We start from the raw sequence: 6000 nt of genomic DNA, 5'->3' as shown, positions 1-6000 counted from the left end.
AAGGGCTGAAACAACCAGGAAATAATATTATTCTGTATCTGGGGCTACTTCAAGAGGATTTAGACACATTATGGAAAACACCGGCCAAGACATGGGACGCCAGCAAAGGAGAGTATTTCTACATGAGAGCCGCGCTGATCACGATGGTGCACGACTATCTCGGTTACGGATATGTCACAGGCCAGGTGTGCCATGGATATTGCGGATGCACACGGTGCATGGATGATACGACATCTCAGCAGCTAACATCAAGGAAAGATGGAGCATCTGGGAAAATCGTGTACATGGGGAAGATGGCTCGAACCGGACGAACCGTGGAGATCTATTCAATGGTCACGCTAAGCATCGAGGACCTCCACGTAAGCGGAGCGGCGCCGAAATTGATGAGTTGTTGAAAAACTGGAAGTAGTGCCCCGCGCCGGGAAAGACGATGAAAAAGGCGTCGGAGCCACTGCTGAAGGTATGGAAGACGAGGTCTGTGTTCTGGGACTTGGAGTACTGGCACAAACTCAATACACCTCATTGCCTTGATCAAATGCATATCTGTAAGAATGTCCTTGAAAGCTTGCTCGCGACACTGATGAACATGCCGGATAAGACCAAGGATGGGCCGAAGGCAATAAAAGACTTGCAAGATTTGAAAATCAGGGAAGATCTGCACATGCCGCCCCGTACAAAGTCAGACGAGATAAAGACGGAGACAGAGGCATGCGAGAAGAAGGGCAAGAAAGTAAAGGAAGAGGATTATTGTCCCCCTTCTTGCTTCACCTTAAGTCAGGCTGAGATCGATCAATTCTTTAAGTGCCTTACCAGAGTCAAAGTTAGTTCCGATTACTATGGCAAGATAAGCAGATATCTAGACACGAGCAAGAAAAGGTTCAACGGGATGAAGTCCCATGACTGTCATGTGATGATGATGCAGATACTACCTATTGCCCTTAGAGGGATAATGAACAAGCACGTCTGTGACATGCTTATTGGTCTCTGCAACTTTTTCGACATCATCTCTCGAAAGTCGATCAGTGTGAAGCAGCTCTGAAGGCTACATGAAGAGATCATTGTGATACTGAATGAGCTTGAGATGTACTTCCCGCCCGCATTCTTTGACGTGATGGTGCATCTATGTGTCCCTATTGTGGACGACATAATAGATCTGGGAACGTCATTCCTGCACAACATGATGCCGTTTGAGCGGATGAATGGGATCATCAAAGGATTCGTTCGTAACATGTCTCGTCCGGATGGAAGCATCGTCCAGGGCTAACTGACACAAGAGTGCATCTCTTTCTGCGAGAATTTTCTATATGGCGCAGACTAGCCGCTTGTTGTTGGTGTTGGTTTGCCCGTTAACAAGCACGATGGGATGCTCGAATGAGAAGGTCACTCCAACGGTCGCAGGGAACTACACATGGCATACTCAGATCGACGCAGCGACTTTGACAGAGCAAACTTGGTAGTGCTACAACACCTAGAGGAGGTAGATCCTTTCGTGGCACTGCACAAAGAAATTATCGCAAAGAAGTATCGTGACCGGGGGGTATGCAGGATGGATGTCAAAGTTACTAGAGAGCACAACTCCACTTTCCTGCATTGGTTCAAAGAGCATATTATTGCTAATCCCCTGGAGGAGGGCTCTAAGGACGGATTGCTCATATACACCTTAGCACATGGCCCCTCGCCCAACCTCGTAACCTATCAGGCATATGATATCAACGGATACACGTTGTACACGGAGGCCAAAAATATGGACAATGATGATCAGAACTCAGGGGTGACGATGGAATGCATGACCGGCAGCGACAACGGCGCAACTGATAGATTTTACGGAAGGGTCGAGGAGATATGGGAGCTTGACTACTCTAGACTACACAACACGATGATGTTCCGTGTCAGATGGGCTACGAATGTCGAAAAAGAAAACCGGTATTTCACTACCATGACTATACTCGACGCCAAGAGCGCTACCATGAATGATATCACAAAAAATGAGCCATGGGTACACGCTAAGCAAGTGACACAATGCTTCTTCATAACCGACCTACGCAATCCCAGCCGTTTTGTCATGAGGAACGACAAAAGGAACATCATTGGAATTGATGGGGTCGCCAACAAGGAAGACGACGACCAGTACGGGAACCCAATGAGGAAAGATGAAGATGATGATGAAGTATATGTCAAAAGAAGAATCAATACTACATTACCTAAGAAAAATCACACTTCATGGAAAAGGAAAAGTCACAATGAGGGGCTCAATTATTCTTCAACGAACAAGAAGGGAAAGAAGCTCACTCAAAAACGAAAGCATCAACGCTGAGGAACCGTATGTTATCGGTCAAATGATGTAATATATATGTTCCTATTTTGTATACACACTTAGCCATTATTATGCATGGGTCCAATGATGTAATATATATGTTCCTATTTTGTATACATACTTAACCGTCAAATGATGCAATATATATCACCTTCCCTTCGTTCACTCCTCTCAGAAAAAAAAGTGAGAGAAAATAAAGAAAAAGAAAATAGAAGGAAACAAACAAGAAAACTGCTATATGGGTATTGATTATAGCAGCAGTGCTTTTCTGAGAAAAGAGTTACAGCTAGTCGAGATAGCAGTAGCGGTTTCCCCATAAAACCGCTATAACTACCTGGAGTAGCTATAGCGCGTTTTGTTTAAACGCGCTACTACTATGCCCAGTTAACCCCCCCCCCCCAAATCCCCACTCCTCTCTTCATCCCGCCTATTTTCCCCCAAATCACCACACTCTCTCTTCCCCCGTCGCACTGTCGGAGCCCTGCCCTCACCGCGCCCCTGCGCTCGCCCACGGCCCCGGCCCCAACTCCGACCCCGACCCCGGCTTCGGCTCTAGCCTCGACCCCGACCCCGGCTCCGGCCCCGGCGCTCGACCCCGACTCCGACCCCGGCACCGACCCCGACCCCGACCCCTCCCAACCTCGGCCGTCGTCGGGCCTACACCCTCTGTAAGCCCCCCACCGCTCCTCCTCTATCTGGTAGCTAGGGTTCTTTGGTTAATTTACTTAGGTTTTAGTTAGGGCGGATGTTTAATTAGGATATATATTTAGTTATGAATTTAGCTAGGTTTTTTCTTCAAGTTCTACATTTTTCTTCCTTTTATATGCAAATTTGAAGTGGACATGTGATATGTGGACATGTGATGTTTTGGACATGTCATATTTGGAATTTGGACATGTCATTTGGACATGATGATTATGTGCAGGGTAAATGATCCGAGTGGCCTATGTTATGCCGGAATGTTGATTTATTTCCGTTCCGGTGAATTTCTGGTGCTCGATATGTCCATTTTTTAGCAAAGGTCATGCCGAAATTTTCCGTGAATTTTGGCATGACTTGTGCTAGATAGTAGGCATATCGAGTGCCGAGAGTTGCTCGGAAACGACATTCCGGCAAACATAGATGTTTTTTATGTCATTTCTCATTTTTTTTCACAGTTTTAGAATTAAACGAGGAGACTTAATCATAGGAGACAATGTCGAACAACAAAGAAACCGGGCCTTCTGACCAAGATGTAGACGAGATGGATTATGAGGGTGAACAAGAGTACCTCGACTTTTTGACTGCTAAGCAATGTCAAGGTTTGCAGGTTGGCCTCGATGATGGTAGTGACACCGACATCGACACCGACGACGCCGGCATCGATGGCGGCGCCGAGACCAGCGGGGAAGGTACCGGCGCCGATGCCGCTACCGAAAAGAAGAAGCAAAAGAAGCAGAGGATACGAAAACCTAACAAACTAGGCATTGGACGACTAGTGATCACAAAGATGGCACCTAGCAAGTTTGAGCCATTAGAGCCGGAAGAACCTCGCAAGTGCTATGGGAACCAAGTAGGATGCATCCTACGGGAATGCGCGAGCATCAACGACGATGACATAAGGACTAAAGAACATTTGACGCAGTTGCTCCTAACGAAGTTGCACAAGAGATTCAAGTTCCCTGATACGTCTCCAACGTATCTATAATTTTTGATTGCTCCATGCTATATTATCTACTGTTTTGGGCAATATTGGGCTTTATTTTCCACTTTTACATTATTTTTTGGGACTAACCTATTAACCGAAGGCCCGGCCCAGATTTGTTGTTTTATGCCTATTTCGGTGTTTTGAAGAAAAGGAATATCAGACGGAGTCGAAACGGAACGAAATCAACTGGAGAAGTTATTTTTGGAACGAAAGCCACCTGATGGACTTGGACCTCACGTCAAGGAAGGAACGAGGTGCTCACTAGAGTGGGGGCGCCCCCCGTAGGGCGTGCCCCCCTGTCTTGTGGGACCCTCGTGGCTCCCCTGACGTACCTCCTGCACCCATATATACCTACGTGACCTAAAACTTCCAGAACATAATAGATCGGGAGTTCTGCCGCCAGAAGCCTCCGTAGCCACCGAAAACCAATCTAGACCCGTTCCGGCACCCTGCCGGAGGGGGCAATCCCTCTCCGGTGGCCATCTTCATCATCCCGGTGCTCTCCATGACGAGGAGGGAGTAGTTCTCCCTCGGGGCTGAGGGTATGTACCAGTAGCTATGTGTTTGATCTCTCTCTCTCTCGTGTTCTTGAGATGAGATGATCTTGATGTATCGCGAGCTTTGCTATTATATTTGGATCCTATGATGTTTCTCCCCCCCCCCTCTTCTCTCTTGTAATGGATCGAGTTTCCTCTTTGAAGTAATCCTATCGGATTGAGTCTTTAAAGATTTGAGAACACTTGATGTATGTCTTTCCATGGATATCTGTGGTGACAATGGGATACCGCGTGCCACTTGATGTATGTTAAGGTGACCAACTTGCGGGTTCATGAACCTGTGCATAGGGGTTGGCACACGTTTTCGTCGTGATTCTTCGGTAGATCTTTGGGGCACTCTTTGAGGTCCTTTGTGTTGGTTGAATAGATGAATTGAGATTGTGTGATGCATATCCTATAATCATGCCCACGGATACTTGAGGTGACATTGGAGTATCTAGGTGACATTAGGGTTTTGGTTGCTTTGTATCTTAAGGTGTTATTCTAGTACAAACTCTAGGGCTGTTCGTGACACTTATAGGAATAGCCCAACGGATTGATTGGAAAGAATAACTTTGAGGTGGTTTCGTACCCTACCATAATCTCTTCGTTCGTTCTCCGCTATTAGTGACTTTGGAGTGACTCTTTGTTGCATGTTGAGGGATAGTTTTATGATCCAATTATGTTAGGATTGTTGAGAGGACTTACACTAGCGAAAGTATGAACCCTAGGCCTTGTTTACCATCATTGCAATACCGTTTACGCTCACTTTTATCATTCGTTACCTTGCTGTTTTTATATTTTCAGATTACAAAAACTATTATCTACTATCCATATACCACTTGTTTCACCATCTCTTCGCCGAACTAGTGCACCTATACAATTTACCATTGTATTGGGTGTGTTGGGGACACAAGAGACTCTTTGTTATTTGGTTGCAGGGTTGCTTGAGAGAGACCATCTTCATCCTACGCCTCCTACGGATTGATAAACCTTAGGTCATCCACTTGAGGGAAATTTGCTACTGTCCTACAAACCTCTGCACTTGGAGGCCCAACAACGTCTACAAGAAGAAGGTTGTGTAGTAGACACCAATCTCTTTTCTGGCGCCGTTGCCGGGGAGGTGAGTGCTTGAAGGTATATCTTTAGATCTTGCAATCGAGTCTTTTAGTTTCTTGTTTTATCACTAGTTTAGTTTATAAAAGAAAACTACCAAAAAAATGGAATTGAGTTTGTCCCATACGCTTCATCTTTTTAATATCTTTCGTGAGTATGATGAAAAGGATAATTGTGCTCAAGTGCTAGAAGAAGAAATCTATAAAATGTTTGGCACTAAATATTTGAATGATGAGCATGATTTCAATGTTGTTAGTATGAATCCTTTGAATATCCATGATGCTAATGATATGCAAAGCCACAAGCTTGGGGAAGCTATGTTTGATGAAGATGATATTTTTTGTCCC

The sequence above is a fragment of the Triticum aestivum genome, chromosome 5A (assembly GCF_018294505.1).
Source record: "Triticum aestivum cultivar Chinese Spring chromosome 5A, IWGSC CS RefSeq v2.1, whole genome shotgun sequence".
Lineage (NCBI taxonomy): Eukaryota > Viridiplantae > Streptophyta > Magnoliopsida > Poales > Poaceae > Triticum > Triticum aestivum.
This window is presented reverse-complemented; position numbering follows the sequence as displayed.